The sequence below is a fragment of the Scyliorhinus torazame genome, chromosome 12, assembly GCF_047496885.1.
Source record: "Scyliorhinus torazame isolate Kashiwa2021f chromosome 12, sScyTor2.1, whole genome shotgun sequence".
Classification (NCBI taxonomy): Eukaryota; Metazoa; Chordata; class Chondrichthyes; order Carcharhiniformes; family Scyliorhinidae; genus Scyliorhinus; species Scyliorhinus torazame.
This window is the reverse complement of record NC_092718.1, coordinates 56125845-56151196: the sequence shown is the minus strand read 5'-3', so window position 1 is coordinate 56151196 and position 25352 is coordinate 56125845.

The window sequence follows — 25352 nt, the reverse complement described above, 5'->3', positions numbered from 1 at the left end:
CTCTTTAGATCAAATAGTTTGGATGGGGTGATGTTTGTGCAGTGTGTCCAGGAAGCTTTTCTAACACAGTATGTAGATTTTCCGACCAGAGGGGAGGCAATATTGGATTTGGTACTTCGTAATGAACCAGGGCAAGTGATAGATTTGTTAGTGGGGGAGATAGTGACCACAATTCTGTGACTTTCACTTTAGTAATGGAGAGGGATAGGTGCGTGCAACAGGGCAAGGTTTACAATTGGGGGAAGGGTAAATACGATGTTGTCAGACAAGAATTGAAGTGCATAAGTTGGGAACATAGGCTGTCAGGTAAGGACACAAGTGAAATGTGGAACTTGTTCAAGGAACAGGTACTACGTGTCCTTGATATGTATGTCCCTGTCAGGCAGGGAAGAGATGGTCGAGTGAGGGAACCATGGTTGACAAGAGAGGTTGAATGTCTTGTTAAGAGGAAAAAGGAGACTTATGTAAGGCTGAGGAAACAAGGTTCAGACAGGGTGCTGGAGGGATACAAGATAGCCAGGAGGGAACTGAAGAAAGGGATTAGGAGAGCTAAGAGAGGGCATGAACAATCTTTGGCGGGTAGGATCAAGGAAAACCCCAAGGCCTTTTAAACATATGTGAGAAATATGAGAATGACTAGAGCGAGGGTAGGTCCGATCAAGGACAGTAGCGGGAGATTGTATATTGAGTCTGAAGAGATAGGAGAGGTCTTGAATGAGTACTTTTCTTTTGTATTTACAAATGAAAGGGGCGATATTGTTGGAGAGGACAGTGTGAAACAGACTGGTAAGCTCGAGGAAATACTTGTTAGGAAGGAAGATGTGTTGGGCATTTTGAAAAACTTGAGAATAGACAAGTCCCCCGGGCCTGACGAGATATATCCAAGGATTCTATGGGAAGCAAGAGATGAAACTGCAGAGCCGTTCGCAATGATCTTTTCGTCCTCACTGTCAACAGGGGTGGTACCAGGGGATTGGAGAGTGGTGAATGTTGTGCCCCTGTTCAAAAAAGGGACTAGGGATAACCCTGGGAATTACAGGCCAGTGAGTCTTACCTCGGTGGTAGGCAAAGTAATGGGTACTGAAGGATAGGATTTCTGAGCATCTGGAAAGACACTGCTTGATTAGGGATAGTCAGCATGGATTTGTGAGGGGTAGGTCTTGCCTTACAAGTCTTATTGAATTCTTTGAGGAGGTGACCAAGTATGTGGATGAAGGTAAAGCAGTGGATGTAGTGTACATGGATTTTGGTAAGGCATTTGATAAAGTTCCCCATGGTAGGCTTATGCAGAAAGTAAGGAGGCATGGGATAGTGGGAAATTTGGCCAGTTGGATAACAAACTGGCTAACCGATCGAAGTCAGAGAGTGGTGGTGGATGGCAAATATTCAGCCTGGATCCCAGTTACCAGTGACATACCGCAGGGATCAGTTCTGGGTCCTCTGCTGTTTGTGATTTTCATTAATGACTTGGATGAGGGAGTTGAAGGGTGGATCAGTATATTTGCAGACGATACGAAGATTAGTGGAGTTGTGGATAGTGAGGAGGGCTGTTGTCGGCTGCAAAGAGACATAGATAAGATGCAGAGCTGGGCTGAGAAGTGGCAGATGGAGTTTAACCCTGAAAAGTGTGAGGTTGTCCATTTTGGAAGGACAAATATGAATGCGGAATACAGGGTTAACGGTAGAGTTCTTGGCAATGTGGAGGAGCAGAGATATCTTGGGGTCTATGTTCATACATCTTTGAAAGTTGCCACTCAAGTGGATAGAGCTGTGAAGAAGGCCTATGGTGTGCTAGCGTTCATTAACAGAGGGAGTGAATTTAAGAGCCGTGAGGTGATGATGCAGCTGTACAAAACTTTGGTAAGGCCACATTTGGAGTACTGTGTACAGTTCTGGTTGCCTCATTTTAGGAAGGATGTGGAAGCTTTGGAAAAGGTGCAAAGGAGATTTACCAGGATGTTGCCTGGGATGGAGAGTAGGTCTTACGAGGAAAGGTTGAGGGTGCTAGGCCTTTTCTCATTAGAACGGAGAAGGATGAGGGGTGACTTGATAGAGGTCTATAAGATGATCAGGGGAATAGATAGAGTAGACAGTCAAAGACTTTTTCCCCAGGTGCAACGAACCATTACAAGGGGACATAAATTTAAGGTGAATGGTGGAAGATATAGGGGGATGTCAGAGGTAGGTTCTTTACCCAGAGAGTAGTGGGGGCATGGAATGCACTGCCTGTGGAAGATGTTGAGTCAGAAACATTAGGGACCTTCAAGCAGCTGTTGGATAGGCACATGGATTACGGTGGAATGATATAGTGTAGATTAATTTGTTCTTAAGGGCAGCACGGTAGCATTGTGGATAGCACAATTGCTTCACAGCTCCAGGGTCCCAGGTTCGATTCCGGCTTGGGTCACAGTCTGTGCGGAGTCTGCACATCCTCCCCGTGTGTGCGTGGGTTTCTTCCGGGTGCTCTGGTTTCCTCCCACAGTCCAAAGATGTGCAGGTTAGGTGGATTGGCCATGATAAATTGCCCTTAGTGTCCAAAATTGCCCTTAGTGTTGGGTGGAGGTGTTGACTTTGGGTAGGGTGCTCTTTCCAAGAGCCGGTGCAGACTCAATGGGACGAATGGCCTCCTTCTGCACTGTAAATTCTATGATAATCTATGATTAATCTAGGACAAAGGTTCGGCACAACATCGTGGGCCGAAGGGCCTGTTCTGTGCTGTATTTTTCTATGTTCTATGCGGGCTAATGTTTGGGGGTTTGGTGGGAGGATGGGATCGTTGTTATTGAAATGGGGATTGACATTACATTCGTTTCTGATTATTGTTTATTGTTGGGTGTAAATTTGGGAGAAAATGTGAAAAAGGAAAAAAAAAAATTTTTTTTTTTTTAAATGTGGCCCTAATTGGTAGGATACGATTAGCCCCATTCTGCCAATTACGGGATCAGCCATTAACCCTACTCTGTCACTTGCTGTTTAGCTAATTTCCTCACCAGGTCAGTGATTTTCCCACATTGCCATGAATGTCAATTTTAGCTTGCTGTCTCCGATGAGGGCCTACTGCAGGTCCATATAAATAACATCCGCAGACAATCCACGCTTCAGAAAATTCAGTCCAGTTCATCACTAATTTATGTTGGCTCATTCCATTCCGCCAATAATTTCCAACTTGTTCAGGCACCCTATTATAGATTCCAGTAATTTCCTGGCAACAGGATAACTGTTCAGATTTGTAATCAGTAAGGGAATTAAGAGTTATGAGGATAAGGAGGAGTTGATGATTATTGTATAAGATCCATCATGATGTAATCAAAAGGTGGAGCAGACTCGATGGGCTACTTATGCTCTTATGGCCTTTTGTAATCCAATTGGTTTTCCCTTCTCCCCATGCTTTAATAGCAATTTTCCAATCTGAAGGAGCAGATTCTGAATCAAGACAACATAGGAAGTTATAGTTAGGGGCATGTGCAATGTTTTCACCTACGCCCTTTGAAATCCCAAGATGAAAACCATCTGGTCCCAGGATTTTTGATTCTTCAGTGCCATTATTTTCATTGCCATGGTTCATGTGTGCCCTCAACAGGGATAGGCAAGACATGTTGTGCCGTCGGCTGGTTGCTTTGTTAGCATTATATTGGTCTTTTCAATTGGCAGATGAGCTTCCCTTTGACATTTTGAACAGCCCAGCTGCCTGGAGGTCTCCCAGTGGCAGACTGGTGGCATTCTGCACTACAGGCAGGCTTTGAGGCTCTGCCTGCCTATCTTGCTACAGCTGGTGCCACATGGTACCCTGGGGGGAACCTCCAATTGGCCCTCTAACTTCAAGAGCCTGCCCACTGTTCTTAATTGGGTGGCACGTGGCCCTCTGGTCATCACAAATTGGTTTATCCAGGGAAAATCACCACTGCGTGACTGCTCGCAACACAGTGTGGGGTTGGACTCCTGTTGGACTATCTTAGGAACGCCACCTCTTTATTTTGTGAGAGGTATCAGTTGTGTATGTATTGTTGTATTTTGATAGCTTCAAGGGAAGGCAAAGAAATGGCACGGTGACACACTGGTTAGCACTACCGCATCACAGCGCCAGGGACCCAGGTTCGATTCCAGCCATGGGGGACTGTCTATGTGGAGCTTGCATGTTCATCCCGTGTCTGCATGGGTTTGCTCAGGGTGGTCCGGTTTCCTCCCATGCTCACAGGATGTGCAGGTTAGTTGGATTGGTCATGATCAATGCATGGACTTACAGGGATGGGGGTCGGGTAGAGCGCTATTTCGGAGGGTTTTTGAAGGTAGTACACAGTCGTGCTAGATCAACCCATGCCTGTGGGCACCACAGTGATGGAGGAGTTTTAGAGTCACTGAGCACAGAAACAGTTCTTTCTGTCCCTCATATCTGTTAGCCATCATGCATTTATCTCGTCTAACAGGGGCTGGTTTAGCACAGTGCTAAATCGCTGGCTTTGAAAGCAGGCCAGCAGCACGGTTCAATTCCCGTACCAGCCTCCCCGAACAGGCGCCGGAATGTGGTGACTAGGGGCTTTTCACAGTAACTTCATTTGAAGCCTACTTGTGACAATAAGCGATTTTCTTTTTTTCTTTCATGTTTCAGCACTTGGTCCATAGCCTCATATGCTATGTTGTTTCAATTGCTCATCCAAATGCTTCTTAAATGTCACGAGGTTTCCCACTTCTGCCACCATTTCAGGCAGTGAGTTCCAGATTCTCACTACCCAAGGGTAGCTTTTCCTCAACTCTCCTCTAAAGGGCAGCACAGTAGCATTTTGGATAGCACAATTGCTTCACAGCTCCAGGGTCCCAGGTTCGATTCCGGCTTGGGTCACAGTCTGTGCGGAGTCTGCACATCCTCCCCGTGAGTGCGTGGGTTTCCTCCGGGTGCTCCGGTTTCCTCCCACAGTCCAAAGATGTGCAGGTTAGGTGGATTGGCCATGATAAATTGCCCTTAGTGTCCAAAATTGCCCTTAGTGTTGGGTGGGATTACTGGGTTATGGGGATAGGGTAGAGGTGTTGACCTTGGGTAGGGTGCTCTTTCCAAGAGCCGGTGCAGACTCGATGGGCCGAATGGCCTCCTTCTGCACTGTAAATTCTATGATAAACATCCTGCCCATAACCTTAAATGTATTACCCCAGGTAATTGCCCCCTCAACTAAGGGGAGAAGTTTCTTCCTAGCTATATCCCTCATAACTGTGTATATCTCAAGGAGTTCCCCCTCAGCCTTCGCAATTCTAAGAAGAACAACCCCAGCCTAACCAGCCTCATTTCATATTCATAGCTTAAAAGCTCCAGCCCAGGCAAAATCCTGGTGAACCTGCCCTGCACCATTTCTGGTGCAATCACATCTTTTCTTTGGTTGGTGACCAGAATTGCACATAAAACAATCTTTGACCATCACCCTCTACCTCCTGCCACTACGCCAATTTTGGATCCAATTTGTCAAATCACCCTGGATCCCATGGGCTCTTAGCTTCTTGATCAGTCTCCTATGCGAGATATTGTCAAAATCCTTATTGAAGCCGAAGTAGATTACATCAACTGCGCTGCTCTCATCTACACATCTAGTCACCTCCTCGAATAATTCAATTAAATTTGTTAGACATGATCTCCCCCTGACAAAGTCATGCTGACTATCCTTGATTAATCCTTGCCTCTCTCCAAGTGGAGATTAATTCTGATCCTCAGAATATTTTCCAATAATTTCGCTACCATTGATGCTGGACTCACTGGCCTGTAATTACCTGGTTTTTCCCTACTTCCCTTCTTGAATAATGGTACCACATTAGCTGTCCTCCAATCCTTTGGCACCTCTCCTGTGCCCAGAGAGGATTTGAAAATTAGAGTCAGAGCCCCTACAATCTCCTTCCTTGCCTGACACAGCAGCCTAGAATACATGTTACCTGGGCCTGGCGATTTGTCCATTTTAAACCCCATTAAAACTGCTAACACTTCCTCCCTCTCAATGCTAATCTGTACAATTATATTTCAGTCCTGCTCCCTGCTTTCTATACCTAGATTGTCCTCCGCAGTGAATACAGATGCAAAACACTTATTATTAGCTCACCTCCATCTTTTGACTCCACTCACAGGTTGCTACTTTGGTCTCTAATGGACCCTACTCTTTCCATGGTTACCGTCCTTACTATACTTATAAAACACCTTGGGATTCTCCTTTATTTTGCCTGCCAGCGTTTTTACATGCCCACTCTTCATTCTCATTTATTTTTTTAAGTACCCCACCCCCCACTCTCTGCACTTTCTGTCTTCCTCTCGGGCATTGACAGTTTTGAGCTCCCTGAATCTGTCATGAGCCCCCCTTTTTTTTCCTTATCAAATGCTGAATATTCCTTGACATCCAGGGATCTCTGGACTTGTTGGTCCCACCCATTAAAAGAACGTGTTGGCCCTGTACTCTCTCCATTACCTTGTTAAATGACTCCCACTGCTCTGATGCGGATTTTCCTGAAAATAGCTGCTCATGCTTCACTTTGGCCAGATCCTGTCTTAGTCTATTAAAATTGGCCTTCCTCCAATTCAGAAACCTTGGGTGTGATCTAACGGAAATCTTTCTAATTTTTATTTGTGGCGGGTATTGCTAGGAGTTTCCCATCGGCTCTGTTGGCAAGTTCTCCACCGCTATCTAATCACACTTCGTCACTTTTGTAAGCGCTGAGGAGTTTCTCTGGTCCACACTTGGAATTATTTTCACCATTGGGGAGCTGAACTCACTGGCTATATTCGCTCCTCCGAGATCGGTGCCCCGTTATCTAAGACGGCATGTGGGTCCCCCACAGCCCCCAACGATGGGCAATGTCACCCCCCCCCCCCACACACGTGGGAATTACCCCACTTCCCCCCTCCCGCAAGTGATGACACACCGCTATGGGGTTGCTGAGGGTCCCCCTTCTCAGGCCTTCCCATGCCCCCTTTCAGGACCCCCATCCTTCACACCCCCCAAGCTCTCCCCAGAGGAACCGTCACTCTCACCATTTTCCAACACAGAAAAACGGTTCTTGAGTGAGATGCACTCTAAGGCTTTCCTGGCTACCTGCCCGTCCCCCTTCTTCTGACTGGTGGTCACCCATTCCCTCTCTGACTTCACTTCTTTAAGCTGTGGGGTGACCATGTCTAAAAAGGTGCTAGCCGCGCTGATGGCCTGCTGTGCCTCCAGTCAACGCGCAAGTTCTGAAATCCAGGTCTCAAGCTGGTGAAACTGGTGGCACTACCTGCAAATGTGGTTTCCCACACTGCACAGAGCATTTAGGAATTGTCACATACTGCACGCCGAGCAAAAAACGGGACTGAGCTCCCCAGTCATACTTTTAGCTTAAAAGACACTCACATTATATTTGTATCAACTGGAAAATGAAAATTTGTTTAAAAGTTAAAAAATTAGAGAAAAACAACTTACTCACTACTTATCAATCAGCTCTCTCCTTTGTAGCCTCTACTCTTGCAGCAGGGCAAGACCATTCTCAATTCAATTCCCACCATGCTCAGGGTTCCAAAATGCACACTCACACTCTGGCTGTATCTCACTCAGGATATGCTCTCCCCCAACTGCTTGTGCGCAAATATTACTGATTACTTTTATTGACCCCTTTAATCATAATTTGTTTTGATGTTTTAGTCTCCTTTGAGATTCTGTTTACTTTGAAGCAGTGTCACTTTATGGGGCTGCTATTTCATTTATTACTCAATTTGTTAATTTAGTTTATTTGGTCACCCAAAAGTGTGCGAGATCAACTGAGTCAATCCGTTTATTCCAAGTGTATGGGCCGGGATTCTCCAAGTCCCATGGCGGGTCGGAGAATCGGCGGGGGGGGGAGAAATCGGCGACCGGAGAATCGGAGGCAATCGCACCTGCACTGTCGCTGCGGCGCCGGTCAGGAGCCGTTGAAAGCGGCCCCCGTGGCAATTTTCCGCACTTGACGGGCCAAGTGCGCGCCGAGGTGGTTTACATACGGTCCCATCCGGTGGGACCTGGGCTTTCTGGCTGCGGTGGCTGTCCTGGTGGGGGGGCGGGGGTTTCGACTCGGGGGGGGGGGGGGGGCACCACGGTGGCCAGGCCCGCGATCGTGGGCTGCCGATCGGCGATCGCGCTCATTCCATGGGGGGCCTATGTTCTTCCGCACCGGGCCCCTGTATGACTCCGCCATGTTGCCCGGGGGCTGGCACGGAGACAACCGTGCTGCGTATGCACGGACCTGCGCCGGCCGTGGCGCGCATGCGCGGACCCGCGACGGCCAGCTTTCGACGCCGGAGCAGCGCACAGCACTCCGGCGCTGTTCTAGCCCCCGAGGAAGGGGAGAATTACTGGCCCTGGAGGCCCGTTAACGCCGGCGTCGCTCGCGCCGCTATTGACGCTGACGTCAATACTTGGCCGGGATTTCGGAGAATCCCGGCCATGGTCTTTACTTACATTTAATGTGACAATGCACCCCCAACTGGATTAAATCATTCAACTTGTATACATAATCAAGGAATAATTAGTCCTACATAAGGATGTCACTAATCAACACCATCAATTATTTGACTCTCCTTGGTTTTACCCTCTTTGATCAAATTTTTACCAGCCTAATATCTCCTTCTTGTTTATTGTTTTGTGATTATGTTTCTGTGAAGAATGTTGGGAAGCTTTCTGACTTCAAAGTCAGAATGCAATTGCTGCTGCTTAGGGGAAATGCCGAAATTTTCATTAAGTGAAGATAGTGGTAATGTCACAGGGCTAATAATCCAGAGGCCCAGCCTAACTCTCTGCGGCCAAAGGTTCAAATACCACCATGGCAACTGGTGGAATTTAAATTCAATAAATAAGATCTGGAATTAAAAGCTATTCTCAGTAATGATGTTCATGAAACCATTGTCGATTGTCAAAAAAAAACCATCGGGTTCATTAACGTCCTTTAGGGGAGGAAATCTGTCGTCCTTACCTGGTCTGGCCTACATGTGATTCCAAACCAACAGCAATGTGGTTGCCCTCTGAAATGGCACTCAGTTCAAGGGAAATTAGGAATGGGCAATAAATGCCAGCCTTGCCAGCGATGCCCATATTCCATGAAAGAGTAAATTGAATAAACAGAGTAAATATCAGTTTCTTTTGAGAACGCTAACATTGTGTCAGTGATGGGGAATATATCTAATTGTTACAGTTTTATCATATGTGATTCACATGCCTAGCATTTCGCATTTAGCATGCAAGTATATTCATGGATGTTATAGATAATAATGCAATATAGATGATTTTAAGGAAAGAAAACTGATTGCCCTGAAGAAACTGCAAACAAGGACAACAGCTGTTAACTCAATAAAGGGAATTACTACTTAGGAGCAGCAACTACAAGTTTCAAAATAACTTGCTTCAGAAGTGGAGGGGTCCATTGACAATCAAAATATCGTTTGTGGGGGAAGGGGAATAGCTCATTTAGTAAGGTAATGATAATGCAATAATAAAATCCAGACAACCTTATACATTCCTGTTACACCATGTTATGTAACATGGAAGAAAGCAATGATGGCTCTTCCCAATGCAAAACGCTGGCTTAACAGCAGTAAAATGATCATCCAATTGGCTCCAGTAACAGTGAGCGAATGCTGACAGAGGCGCACAAAGAAAGGAAGGACATAGTGAACATCTCGTTAAACATGAACATTCCTCTCGAGGTGTTCACTTTCTTGGCAATAAGATTCAAACAAACCTCGACAAGCAATCCCCTTTACCCCCCGTGTTCAGGGTAATGTCCGGCACACTTCTTTGCATTCTCCTCTGTTTTGTTATGCTCTTGACGTAGCATAAGCTGCTTCCTTGATGTGCACTCTGACAAAGGAAGGTTCAGACTTGGAGATAGCTTTAACACATTTATTACTGTTAACAATTCTCCTGCTTGGATTCGACTCTACTGTTAATCCTGCTATAGCTACTCTGACTGATGAACCAGTCTGCTACAATCCACGTGGTGGGTGTGATGTGTTTCAAATCAACCCTGTGTACACAATGAGTGTCTCCACTGGAAAGAGACTGAGCATGTGTGATGTGTCCTTTTATATGGGTTGGTGTAATGCCCTCCTGTGGTAGTGTCACCTTTATGTGTATCGCGAATTCCCGTACCAGCCTCCCCGAACAGGCGGCGGAATGTGGCGACTAGGGGCTTTTCACAGTAACTTCATTTGAAGCCTACTTGTGACAATAAGCGATTTTCATTTCATTTCATTTCATTGGTCATGTCCTATTTTACTGACCTATTGGTTGAATGTCTGTGTGTCATGTCTCTGGTGCTCCCTCTAGTGTCTATCTAGTCTACGTGTATTTACATTAACCCCTTGTGTATTTACAGTGATGCATATCACCACATCCTCAAAACAGGCATTCTGGTCCAAAAGCCATACAGAATTTTCAGTAAATGCACTTCTGCCGGCCTCTATTTCAGATGAAATTCTGAATTTTGGTAATTGAAGTCCAAAGCAACCCACAGGTTTATTGTTTCGAGTGTTTGAATTATCATTCCATGAAGAAAATACAAAAATTCGGTTTATTTTATTTGAACCATATTACATTTTTGCAACAAAATACATGCCAAGAAGAAAAGAATATTGAAAAAAAATACATTCTGTGAAGTCATTTACAAGATTACAGATCACGTTTACCTTACATAGACAGTGCCTTATATTAGCCAAGGAATATTACAAGAAAATGGAAAAATGATGACAAGATGATTACGTGTAACCCAGAACACCTGGATTTGAAAAACAGCCTCATATGTTCCAGCCTTAGTGGAACGTATTTAATTTACCCTTCAGCCAAAATTCGAGACACTGTAAGTTCTTTATATAAATAGCCTCTCAGGTTCATTCATGGAATATATTGATAAATTGCCTTCCATTTTTATACTTTAGTTAATAAACGTAATGCTGAATCAAGATTTTCCTTTGCTTCTTTTGGCCAATGGCATATGGAGTCCCAAGATGCTGGTTCAGTCACAGAGTATCTGACATCTGGAATTTTAAGAAGCCTCTCCTCATCTGTACCACCCCATTCAGCTAGTGCATGTTAGGGAATGAAGATCAGGCTGCACCCACTTATCAGCCGAAAGTCACTCCATTCCCACCTAACACCATTTCATCTTAACCAATTTTCAACTTGATAAAGTTCCGGATATAGCCAAGTACAAACCTCTTGATGTTCAAACACCATGGCCCGATAACGCCATTGGTTTCATAACAAATTTAATTTAAAGTGAAGGAAGGTTCTGCCAGAGAGGCCAACTAGCTGGGAGTGGTCAAGTGAAGTTCTAAAAGACTACTTCTATTAGAAATCCTTATGTGAAAACAGGATCAACGGTGCTCCTCAAGCAATCCTTGTGCTTCTCCTGTCCCAGCCTCCCCCTCCTTTCAATGAGTAACATGGTCCACAGATTTCTATTGCAAAATTCCCACGCCCACCAGCCAGCCAGGTAGTGGGCCTCGCTAGACGTCTGGATGGGCCTTTGGGAGCATCTATTTACAGGAAGCACTGGCATCCTCATCCCGAGACACGCCAAAGGCACCTCCCACTTTGGGATTTGTGTGCACAGTTTCCACTTCCACCTTTTGAAAAACATTGCCTACCCACAGGGAAGGCGGTTTAGTGAATGGGAAGACATAGCTGGTGTGATTCTATGCCTCCCTTAGTGGTCAGCTAAAGGTCAACAATTCAGTACCTGTAAATCTTGCAACCTGCTTTCTTAAACTTGGTGCTCAAGTTTCCCACTTGGACAGTTCAACTGGTGAATATTTAATTTGCCATTGGAACAGAACGGTTTGTTAAGGCACCAGTGATTAGCATCGCAGAGCCCCAATCTTAACTCAATACATTCAAGGGGCGGCGGTAGGGTGCACCATCTGCAGAGAAACAAGCCTGAGTACCCAGGCGGTCATTCAAACCATCCTGAGCCACCACACAAAGTCAATAGGAATTACATCAAATTTTGTGGATGGGAGCAAGACGTCGCAACGTGTCCGACATACTGAGAACTTAAGAGAGCGGTACCCACTGGAAGGTGCTGAGGGGGTGGGGAGGAAATTGCCTCCAAATTGATACCAGTGCTGGAAATGAAGAGGAATGACCTGGGATGTGGAAGCCCAAGGATTTATTGTAGGACCAGGAATAGCATGCCTCCACCTTCAAACCCACAAGCAACCATCACAGAAATTCTATTGAAGAAAAGCTTACCTTGGACCTCTAATAGCCAATTGAGCGTGTCTGACCAGATTTTGCTAGCAGTTTTTGTACAGAGCTAGTGTCCCGATTTTCTTGATAACAATTCAGATGCGCCACTGATGACATCTTTGAGTGGTGACTTTTGAACATTACGTAGGCCTGTGGCAGGTTGTTCCTCCATCTTCTTTGACAAGTTAAAATGGGGTCTTGTGGTAATGCAATGTGAACCCCACCCTAACCTCTGGCTAACCCCATTCTGGCGGGCAGCGTTATAAAAATGGGACTCAATGCCTCAGAACTGCTGCCAGGAAGCGGCATTATGGTCACCTGTTTGTAACTTGATTTCTGTCTTCAAGAAATTGCTCCACTTTATTCCAAAATAAATTAACTGCCCATTTTTAGAATTAGATTTCTACATACTGTACACATCTACACAGTACAGTACACATCTACACAGTCGAATCCATATGAAGCAGGTAGGCATTATGGAATTGTGATTTCTTAGTTTCAAAGTTTTTGTGTAATTACTTATTTATCCTGGATGTGTATAAACATTGGTGGTATATCAAGAATGTGGACCAATAAAGATTAAAGGCATCAGAAGGTCCGGATTTTGCCTCAAAAATTTACCATGGAGCATGCACAGCTCAAAAGGAATTAACATCAGTCCATACAATTTAACTCCAATACGTTTTCCCATGTATGTCCACTTTCCAAACCGATTTTCATCAGACTAGGCAAAAAGGAGTTTGAAGACCCTTTCTACTAAAAATTAAACACTGGCAAACAGCTACCTCTACTGCATGAAACAAGTTCCAAGACAGAATGCATCAAAGAAAAGGAGTTCCCAAAGAAAGAGAACCCATTCTTCTGGAAAACCTGTCACTAAAGAGTCATTGGGTGGGTTGGTACGTTATACCACTTTCTCCACTGAGCCTGTGCAATTATCTTTTTTGTTCAGTAACTAAGCACTCTACGGTTGGTTCATGTGGCGTGACAGAAACCCCCTCGTCTATAAGGTGGCAAACCATCCTTTCCAGAACATCCAGTATCAAAATTAAGAGAAAGGACGGTGTAGTTTCTGATTGGCATTGTTCTTGTATGGATGTTGATGTGCTTGTATAAGTTCTGCTCTGTGTTATTTTAACACGTGCATTAAATAGTTTCAAGGAAATAAGATAAAACAGTGAAGAGTGTTGGGAGGAGCGCAACAGTCAGCAGCAATCAAAAAATACCTACCTGCAGAGTATGGAGCCAAGGCTTTTGATCTGTAAGGCTGAACTTGAATTTCCTGCCTTTCAGAGTACCATAAAATGGAAAGGAATTAGGGCTTATGGTAACTCTCCATGAATACTTTGTTGACTATCTGCAGTGGAGTCACCATCCTAATGCAAGAAACGCAACAACCATTTGCACAGGCAAGCTCCCACAAACAGCAATGTGAATATGATCAAATAATGTTATTATTTTAAATTGGATAAGGGATAAATATTGATCAGGGAAGAATTCCCCAACTTTCCTTCAAAATAACACTATAGGCTCTTGAAACATCAGCTAAGAGATCAAATGGAGCCTCACCTGAGGACACCACCCACAGTGCAGCACTTTCACAGTACCCCCTGGATTTTCTGCCAAAGTCTCTTGAGTGGGACTTGAACAGATGGCCTTCTGCCTGTAGCCATGTAAAATGGCCACCTGCAAAGGACCATGGGAATTGTGGTCAATTTGGGATGCAGACAGGTACACAGCCTCTGTGTATTGTGCAAAGAAACCAGACTTGGCTGAAACTTGTATCCATTAAGAGTCGATCACCATTTCCCCCAGGACAATAGAGTTTGACTCAAGGAGTTACAACAGGTGCAGACTAACCGACGCCACCCGCCCCCCCCCCCCCCCCTTATTTGGAAAGGCCTACATGCCTGGGACAATGATAGCTGGGACCAGCCCAGCTATCGAGGTATCCGCCCCCTAATTGGCTGAGATCGATGAGGGTGATTGAAAACCCTATCGATCCATTGGACTGGAGTAGGGACCACCCAAAAGGGCATGAAAGAGATGAAGGATAAAAAGCCCTGCGCACTAGAGACCTATCTCTTTTGGGACCGGCCTGTGTGCGACCAACTGCAGCAGAACAACCAAGTTCAAGGACCTGCGACCATTCCTGAAGGACGAGCCCAGCTGAGACGAACCCAATAACTTCCAAACGACCACGTGGACCCGGATAAAGGCCTTATCTCACACAATGCTGGTTACGCGAAGTTAAGTAAAGGTCATCTTAGTCGTTAGGTGTAGTTTAGTACGGAGCCGCGTGTATTATTGCATAGAGATACAAGTCTTGTGTTATTAATCAACTGTGTTTTTGAGCTAACATACTGGTTGTGTGGTCATTTGGTCACTATAAGAAACAGCTTGCGGTTCACATAAAGGGTAAGAAAGGCAACATTTATTGGCGACTCTGACGGGACCGCGATTAGAAGTGACATTGTTACTGCGAGGGATCCCACAACTTTGAATTAAATTGGGGAAAGAGAATCACAAGAATAAGTTTCATATCGACCAAATAACCGGATTTCGGAAGTGTGCACTAACCGCATGCGTATCTAATAGGGAAGGATAAGGTAAACTCGTCAGACTTGCATGCAAATCTAGAGGGATTGTGAACCGGAATATAGCTGTAAGCCGTACCCATTGTTCGATCGACTCCTTATTTCCCCCTGTTCCAAATTTTAAGTAGAGAAGAGTTGGCAGCGCAGATGATAGAGAAGATGATGAATCCACAACAGCAACCCAAGGTTGCAGTAGCCGACAAATCAGAGCAGTGCCCCATATGGGAGGATGTGTTGAGAAAGTATTCAAAGGGGAAAGGATGGCCCCTTTGGTCGAATTTTTGTGCAAACACCGAGACAGTTCCAGGAAAGATAGGACAGACTTGGTGGAAGGATTTATGTAAGGTATATAAGAAAAATGCAGTTAAGTTCAGAAAGCCAATGGCAATAGTGGGCTGCTTGGCACAGTTGCGAGGCACCGAGGAGGTCGTCGAGATGCTCCACAGACAGTTAGTAGAGAAGGAGGAAGAGAATGAGGGCAACAATAAAGAAAGTGAGAACATTATTGTGGAACACCGGGAAATGTTAGCCGCTAAAGACAGGGAAATGGCCAATGTTAAACACGCCAACCAGTCTTGCATAGTACATCTTAGCAGCTTCCAGACCCAGTACGACAAGGCCTATCAAGATACACAGCGTGCAGTCTTGATAAGAGAGGAGACTGAACACCAGGTCACCCAATTAACAAAGAAATGCGCCGATTTACAGGCAGCTTTAAGAGCGCTCCGCCAGTCCACTAAAGAACAAAGACAGAGGACCGTTGACCACGCTAAATGCCAGCGGAAGATAGATAAGCTCCAGTAGTTACTTTCAGTTCAGAATGGTTTTATGTGTACCTTCGGGACAGACGAGACAGCTGAGGAAGAGTTAACTGAAAGCATGCAAATGTATGTTAAAGGAACGGAACGTCAAAAGCAGCTGCCACGCATCCCAAAAAGAAAGGCACGGCAGCACCGGCTGCACAGGTCGCACCAAACCCACAGCTGCCCCGACACCCATGAATCCGGTCACCACGGAAAGAAGGATATGGGGTCAGGCAGGTCCAGATATATTAATTCGCTATAAATATGGCAGTCAATAAGGTTGCCCTTCTTTTGTCTAGATATTGATATTATATTGCTTTCAGAGTCGCCAGGTATCAAATTATACCACCACAAGGTTCAACCGGATATCGATCAAAGACGCAACAATCAGTTAGTTAGTTCAAGTTCAATAATACTTTATTTACACACAAGATTAACTTATACATGCAACATAAACACTACGAGCTAAATTACACCTAACACTATGACAACCTGTACTTAGCTTCAGGTACCCGGCTTAGGTCAGAGGAACAGTGGCCTTTGTTCGAATCTGGATCTGCTGGGTTTGGAGAAGTAACTGCGGTTCAGCTAGGCTCATCCGTCTGATAGCGAGCGTTGAACTTGGATTTGCTTCTGGTCGTGGTACTACAGTTGGAGATAGACGTTGCCGGAGCGTCAGGTCCAAAAGAAATCGAACACATGGCAGTGTCTCTCTTTATCCTTGGGGGGTTTTGCGCTCTTTTGGGTGGTCCTTAGGTTTGGACCCAATAATTCGGCAGACTTCGATCACTGCCTTCGATCTGAGCCAATAAAGGGGCGGGTACCTTCATGGCTGGCGTGAACTAAGCGGTCATTGACCTTGGCTGTTTATGCTTCCTGAGTAAAGGGAGTGGCACCGATGTGTCTGGAATTGTATCGGATATCTGAGTACCAGTCCTTTGTCTTAGGGAAATGGGTCATTAGAATGCAAATCGGCTGGGGGTTTCAATACTATCTGTTTCTCTGCTTACAAATATACATTTAGGCTCTGAGCTTGTCTGAATCTTATATTGGCCATATTTCCCTTGAGTCTTTGCAAATGTCCATGCTTCTTTGTAAGTGGCCATCCCAGATGGCTACAGTCCGTCCTCTTGATCCTAAACGCGAGGCATGGTGGATCACACTACTGAATCTTCATCTGTTCTTTGGTGTGCCGGATACCCTTAATTAAGGACAGGTTCTATACTACTCTGTCCTATGGATTGGAACATTTACCTAAGTTTTTAATACATCACTCATCGATACAAATTCTAAGGGGGCACTATAATATTCAGTCATTCATTTAACTTCTTTACACAAAGGGGAACCTCTAACTGTCCTTACCTAAACTACACTTATGCTGCTAGCTAATAACCAAAAGAACTTATATTACAGTACAAAATAAACAATAGCAGCATTACATTTCTACTTAAACTTATCACATTTACATAAAATGCAACTTTTATTGAAAACCGCGGAATTTATTAGTCAGAAAAAGGGTTCAAAAAGAGTGTGGGGTCTGTTGAAGTCTGAAAAAAGGGGCTCTGAGTGTATATATTGGGGAGCAGGAGGCTCCTTCGCCATTTCCGAAGTCTAAGTATCTGAACGACGCTGCATAGTATTGCAATAACTAATAGGACTTCTACCATTTATGAGAGGGAATACCATTTTATGATGTTATCACACCATGTGGGGGTATCAATGTTTATTTCCATGTGAGGTGTGGTGTCCGGGGTAGGGGTATCGTGTGGTATGGTTATGTTTGGGGCCAATGTGGTGTGGGTTACAGGGGCCGTCGACGCGCGCAACTGTAGTGATCCAACGATGATCATGACGGAGGTCATCAATTCTGGTTTCATCTTGCCTTTTTTTTCTTTGTATCCTCGTATATTCCTGGGATGCAAGCATAATATCTATTATTACCTTTGTTTAATATCTCGTTTGTCTGTCCGTTTCTCCTTAATATCAATTTCCCATTAGAATTGTCACCATGTGTGACTCCCTCATTTATTTATTTTTTTAAACCAACCGTTTTGGAGACAAGACATCCGAGAAAAAAACAATTCTGTCACAGTGCGAGCAATCTCGCAGCCTGTGGTCAATGCATTGAGTGGGCGGACAATTTCTCCGTCCAGTGTTGAGGTAGTTTTCCATAGCAGCAGATTTTGTTTCAACCAAGTGTGTTGAACATGTAACTAGCAGTTGGGGGTAGCGACTGAAGGGTCATCGGAAAGCAAAAAAAAACTGTGGCAGAGTGCATTCTTTAAACCACACCTAAAAGAACGCTAAAAGAGTTTTGAAAATAACTTTCCAAATCAGTGGGACATGGGGTGCGTATGAGCCATGGCAGGGCAAGAATGGATGGAATCCCCGGGTAGGGTGGTGATCAGTGCCGTTGCTCCACTACCCGAGCTTGGCTGACCAAATACATAGGGGGTCCTCAGGCAGGGCGGGGATTAGTGCCGTTACTCCACTGCCTGGGTGACCCTACAAGAACGGAAAGAATTTGAATATCTATGGACTTCCGACAAACTTGTTCCTTTAACGACCATTTTGGCATCAAGAAATTCAGCATGAGACCGAAAGAAGAAACTGTATCAAAAAATTTAGTGAGAGGTCGACACAAATAGTCATACAAAAGACAAACATTCAACATTTAAAAATAAATTAAAGAAAGAAAAGTGGGCAGGCTCCATCAGAAAATAGGACACCGTCAATCTCAATCGGTTCCTTTCTCCCATCATCTGGACACCTCAGGGTTCCAATCCAAAAAGGGTCGTAAAGGGGTTACCATGGTGGGAGTCAGACTCTGAGTCATCACCAACTCCCGGTTGCCGAACTCGTGCCATGGCCTCGTGGGCCATTGTGAGATCCATTTCATAATTTCTTGTCAACCGACAAGAGTTATCGCGGTGCCATTGTTTCTTGGCAAAGGGGGAAGTTCTATCGTCGGGCGGTGGGTCTGTTTCTGGTTGAGGCAAATAAATGGTATCTGAGGGGCCAAACATCTCTTGGTCGGTGTTACTTGGGCTCTAGTGACTGGGGTGGTCTGTTTTGTCATTGGTCGGGGATCTCAAGTAAGTCCTTTGTGCTGTCGCTCTTGCTATCAGCCAAATCAAGTCCGAGGTGGAAACTCGTCCCTGGGGGCGGAGTCAAAGTTATGCCGGTGGACGTGCTGTCCTGGCTGGGGGCGGGTTGGATTAGGTTGCCAGTGGGCGGGTCGTCGTTGTCTGCTATTGCCAGTGAAATGTGGTGTGAGTGCCTGCACTGAGTTCCATAAACCTTAAGTTGGTTTATATGAAACCATCCTGATTTTCCGTTTGGATATGTAATTTTACATACTGAGGGGCTTATTCTATCAAAAATCGAGTAGGGTCCTGAAAATTTGGGGGAGAGGAATGAACTCGTATTATATAGGGAGACCATCACCTGCTGTCCGACTGTATATTCTACTGGGTGTACTGTTTTATCAAAGCAGGCCTTACTCTGCTTTTTCCTAGCACCTAGTCGAACAGCTGCAGCGAGCTGTGCTGCTTTCATATTTTCCATTACTTGTTGGACCGCTTTTTTGTGGATAAGGGCGGTGACTGTGGGGCTGGCCAAATCAAGTCCAAATAAATACTTGGTACCCTTCATGGGTCGTCCGGTCATGAGGGTGTGGGGGGTGTAGCCTGTTGAACTCGACACCGTGTTTCTAATAAACATCAGTGCAAATGGGAGAACTGTGTCCCATGTCATGTTGTGCTGTTGCACCATTTTCCTAATCGTTGTTTTTAGGGTTCGGTTCATGCTTCCACAATGCCGCTGGATTGTGGGTGAGAGGCAATATGAAACTTTTGTTTAATGCCGAAAATTGTGAGAACATTTTTCATCACTCTTCCTGTCAAATGCAAACCTTGGTCCGATTCAATACTACGGGGAAGTCTCCATCTTGTAAATATTTGTTGAGTTAGAATTTTTGCTGTCGCTTTAGCCGTGTTTGTCCTGGAAGGAAATGCTTCCAGCCATTTTGTGAAGGTGTCGATCACTACCAACACATATTTAAAACCATTTCTGCAGGGGGGAAGGGGGCCAATGTAATCTAGATGTAAGTTCGTCCATGGACCATTAACAGGACGCGTGTGTCTCAGCTGACCTTTCTTTGTGTACCTGTTTGGGTTGTTCTGAGCGCAAATTAAACAGTTTCCAACGTAATGGGTGACATCTGTTTTTAAATCGGGCCACCAGCAGAGAGGTCTTAGGTGGGTAAGGGTGGTTTCTATCACTTGATGGTCGTGTCCGTCATGAAATTGACAGATAATCGATTCCTGTCCTGGGTGGGGACCACATAAATACCATTCTTTAATATAATTCCGTCCTGAATTGTTAAAGTGTCTTTGAATTTGTCGTAGGGTGCTGGGTAATCACCTTTTAAAATGTCCTTAAGCGCGTGGCGTCTGCTCTTTGCGCCTGTGCTAAATCTTGAATATTGGTCTGTGAGACCTGGACTGTGTGTACTGGGGCACTCTCGGGGGGTTGCCAAAAGTGACCATGTCATGATTCAGCTTTTGCTAGGGCGTTTGCTTTTACGTTACCGGGTGGGGAGGAACGATGATGGCTTCTAACCTTTATGATGCCATATTTGCGGTCTTTAGCTTCTGTGAGAACGTGCTTTAGTAATGGCGCTGAGGGTAGGGGTTTTCTGTCGGCAGATATAAATCCTCTAGATTCCCACAGCGGCAGGAATTCCGTCAAACTGTTGCAGACATATAGACTGTCCGAATCTATATCTGTGGGGATCGGGAACGAATTTCGATGCTGCACAGTGAATGTGATGGCTGCTAACTCGGCTGCCTGCGAACCTAAATGTCCTGGTAACTTTAATGATGTCTCCTCTAATGCGCATCCCTGCACGTCTTCTACATATATGCCACATCCTGTAACCCTTTTCCCATTATCAAGGTGGAGGACCCACCTACATAAACTTTTAGAGATTTAGCTGTGGGCTGGGTTCTCTGTGGCCTGATGCCTGCTTTTGTCGGTAACGATTTAGGAATAAAGGGTCCTGTGTTGTGCCTGGCTGCAATGATTTCACACTCATGTGGGGTTCCTGCATACTGTAAATTATCGGTCAGAAACATGTGCGTCTTTGTCCTCTTTACTGTAATATCGCGTCCTTGTAGGAGTACGGTCCAGCACGCTGCTCTAATTTGGCTTACAGTACCGTCTTTTATCCTACCGTCTAACAGTAGCTGTGTTGGGGTGTGCTCGGTCAAAATGGTTACGGGGTTGAGTCCTGTTATGTACACAAAGTACTGAACAGCCCAAAAAACTGCGAGCAAGTGCCTTTCGCAGGCTGGAAATCCTTGCTCTACCGGATCTAAAACTCGTGAGGCATAGGCTACGGGTCCTAAACGATCCTCCTGTGTCCCAAAGGAACTCTACGGGGTGTCCCCGGACTGTGCCTGTGACTACCGGTGTTCTGGACTTGTCCCAGAGTGTGTCGCAGACCCAAGTTGGGGAGTCAGAACACCGCCAATCGGTGCCATTTATGGCCAAATTATCTGAACAGGCGCTAATGCTGTGGATAGGCCTGGCATTGTTCCTATGTGGGGCATTTGCGTGCTGATTCCGTTGCTGGTTCGGGGGGGGGGCATTGCATTCTCGGGCGTAATGTCCCTTCTGTCCACAATTATAGCATCCCTGTGCTTTATGGTGCTGTTTGTCATTCCTACCTTCATTTACCCATGCGGGGCCTTGATGTGTCTTTCCTTGATTCATGTTTGCTTCTACCTTCTCCTGCTCTGCCTTTTTATGTAGGGATTGTTCCCAAGCTCTAGAGAGTCTCTTCAGAACCCACACTTCATTGTGTGTGGCATCTGAGGGGTCATAATTTGCACAAGCTTCTTGTCCTGCAAATGTGGTGTGGGAGACTAAAATACGGGTCCATTTGGCCGTATTGTCTGCAGTTAAATGGGCGCGGGCTAAATCTCCAAATACAGCTGTGAAGTGTATCCAGAGGCATCCAGCAAATGCTGTTGGATGCTCTCCTTTCTTCTGCCTACATCGGTCGAGTCCTTCTATGGGATCTCCTCTATTACAGCCAATTGCATCTAGGATGGCTGTCTTCATATCCTGGAGGCAACATCCTCCCACATTTTGTGGGTCGGGAAGGGCTGAACTAACGGATGGGTCAAGGCTCATTACTATGAGTTTCATTTGCTCCTGTTCATCCAGACCGCACATGACTGTCTGTTGTCTAACTCGCTTAAAGAAATGGTGTGGGTCTGATGTGGGTTGAAAGGTTTCTATTTTATCACGGGCGTCCCTTAACTGGGTGATGGTTAGTGGGGTGGTGTACACGAAATCGAGTTGGTATTCTGTCGGTACTCTGCGCTGCGTGGTGACTGGATTCATACGGTTGTGTGCTGTCTGTGCAGTCGATGGTGCAGGTGCTTTACTTTTCGGGGTCTTGGGGGCTCTATTCTGAATCTCTGTTCCGTTTACGTATCGATGGGCAGTTTCATTAAGTTCCTGCCAATTGGGGCCATATTCCTGGTCTAAATTTGGTCCATAGGTGTCTCTGAGACCATTTTGCACTGAGAGCAGTGACTGTAACCGTGAAATTTACTGCCTGTATTTGCCGTGGTCTACCGAACTCTGCCTTTGTTCCGTTGTGGAACTGTGGACTGCTCGTAGGGCTGCCTTTAAGTCCTCGCATTGCTTCTTTAATTGCTCCACTTGGTGTTCTGTTTCTTGCCTTACCAAAACTGCACGTTGCGTGTCTTGGTAGGCCTTATCATATTGTGTCTGAAAGCTGCTTAAGTGAGCTAGACAAGATTGGTGTGCCCGTTTGACATCAGCCATCTCCTTGTCCTTTGCTGCTAGCTGCTCTCGGAGTTGCTCATTTACTTTTTCGCATTCACTAACTTTCCCTCACTACTCTTCTCTTTCTCTACAAGCTGTCTGCGGAGCGTCCTCACGACTTCCTCTGTACCTCGTAATTGTGCCAAACAGGACACAATTGCCATCGGCTTACAAACTTTACCTAAACTCTTTTTATGGATCTTGGTCAGGTTATTCCACCAAGTTTGTCCTATACTACCAGGACCTGTCTCTTCATTTGCACAAAACTCACACCATAGGGGCCATCCTTTCCCCTTTAGGTACTTCCTAATTTCTCTTCCCATATGGGACACTGCTCTGCTCTATTGGCTGCTGCGACCTCGGGTTCCTGTGGGTACATAAGGTGTTCCATTGCCTTCATTGCCATTTCTACGATTATGTATTTTCCTACCGTAATCTCTGTATCTCTACCGTAATCTCTGTATTTCTGGTTTAGCACACTGGGCTAAAGCGCAGGCTTTTAAAGCAGATCAAGGAAGGCCAGCAGCACAGTTCAAATCCCGTACCAGCCTCCCCAAACAGGCGCCGGAATGTGGCGACTAGGGGCTTTTCACAGTAACTTCATTTGAAGCCTACTTGTGACAATAAGCAATTTTCATGTCATTTCTACCATGAATTTGGGACAGGGCGATGCAAACAGCCACTATGGTTTAAGCTATTTTCCGGTTCTCACAACTCCCGAAGGTTTTATGCAACAAAATCTAACAAATTCACCGTATATCCCTGTTAGTACGCATGCAAATTACTACACACTTCCGAATCTTGGAGGTTTGATTGATACTGGCCTTACACTTGTGGTTTCTTTTACTTTTCCAATTAGGTTTCTAATTCAAACCTTTTTGTGGGTTGTTTCGGAGTGACAAAATCACTTCTGGGTCGAGTCCCACCAGAGTCGCCAATAATGTTGCTATATTTACTCGCTATAAATATGGCAGCCAATAAGGTTGCCCTTCTTTTGTCTAGATATTGATATTATATTGCTTTCAGAGCCGCCAGGTATCAAATGATACCACCACAAGGTTCAACCGGATATCAATCAAAGAAAGTGGCCATCCCAGATGGCTACATCACCCCACTTTCGGTAACTCAGTTAAGGGACGCTTGCAGTAAAATTACTCCATTTCAGCCCACCGCAGACTCCCATAGCTTCTTCGAGGAGATGCGCCAACAAAAGGTTATGTATGGATTAGATGAGAGCGAGGATGTTAAATTGATAGTAATGAGCCTCAGCCAGTGGGTAAGGCCAGCTTTGCCAGACCCCCAAAACGTAGGAGGAGGAACCCGAGAGGAAATGAAGGCCGCAATATTAGACGCTATCGGATACAACAAAGGGGATCCGGTAGAGGGTTTGAACAAATGCAGGCAAATGAAAGGGGAACATCCGACTGCCTTTGCCGGTTGCCTCTGGATACATTTCAAGGCAGTATACGGAAACTTAGACCGTGCTCACCTCGATGAGGAAGACACCACTAAATGTTACTGTACCTTAGTTTCACATGCCACTGAAGCAGGTAAAAGGACTTGCGCGAATTATGACCTCACTTATAACTCTCTAGATTGACGGTGTCCAGAGTCTCCAACATGGATCTGTGACACACGCTGGGATAACGTCGGAAGACCGGTAGTCACAGGCACAGCCCGGGGACAAGCAGTTGATTTTCTTTGGGATACAGGAGGATACCAAACCACACTAAACTCCGCAAACCTATTCCAAAAAACACCCTTGCCCACCACAGATACCATCACACTCAGTTGATACACAGGCCACATGCAAGAGAGATACATCACAGCCCCTATGTCTGTCCAAATAGGAAACATAGCCACTACCCACCCCATTGCTCTAGTAGACCTACCCCCGACTGCAGAACACATCCTAGGCTTAGAATTTATGAACTCACATAACCTCTCCTTCGACCCCATTTACAAATGTGTCTGGCGAATGTCCAAGACAGCTAGAGCCCCCGCCATGCTCTCAGTAGGAGATTACGAAAACAGCATTGGTTTAACCCTTCGGCAATTAGCACAGATGACACCATTAGATGGGTATTAGCCACACACAAAGGTGCGTTTGCCCAACACAAGCACGACTGCAGGCACATTCCATGTATGATTATGATCTCAGGTCCCGACACCAAACCACAGGAACAGCATGGATTTCCACAGCAGACTGAGGGTGAAATTTTAAAAGTAATTAACAGTCTGTTAAAACAAGGAGTGATTCGACCCATAGCTTCCACTAATTATGCCCCGATTTGGCCCATAAAGAAACCAGACGTTTCATGGCGACTCACCATTGACTGCCGCAAACTAAACGTTACCCCTTTAACAGCACCCACCATTGCCATGGGTCCGCGACCATGCTTAAGCAGGGAGTGCAAGCAAAGTATTTCACCATGCTGGATATCAGCAATGGTTTTTGGTCCATTCCCCTAGATCGAGTTTGCCAGTATAAATTCGCATTCATTTTTCAAGGACAACAGTACATGTGGACGTGTCTCCCCCAAGGCTTCCATAATTCCCCCTCCATTTTCCACAGACAGCTAGCTCCTGCCCCGAATGCCTAATTCAGTATGTAGACGACCTGCTCCTGCAAACTGATACCAGGGAAGAGCACGTGGCTCTATTGGCCGAATTACTAACCCTGCTCCAGTCAATCGGATGTAAGGTAAACCCCAAAAAGGCACAGATATTGAGGGGTACTTTATTTCGGCACCACTATTACACACGGCAAACGTGAAATTGAACAAAAACGAATTGACTCCTTTGTGAACTTGCCCCTGCCCCGTAATTTAAGTGCACTCCGCTCATTTCTAGGTTTAGTGGGATACTGCAGA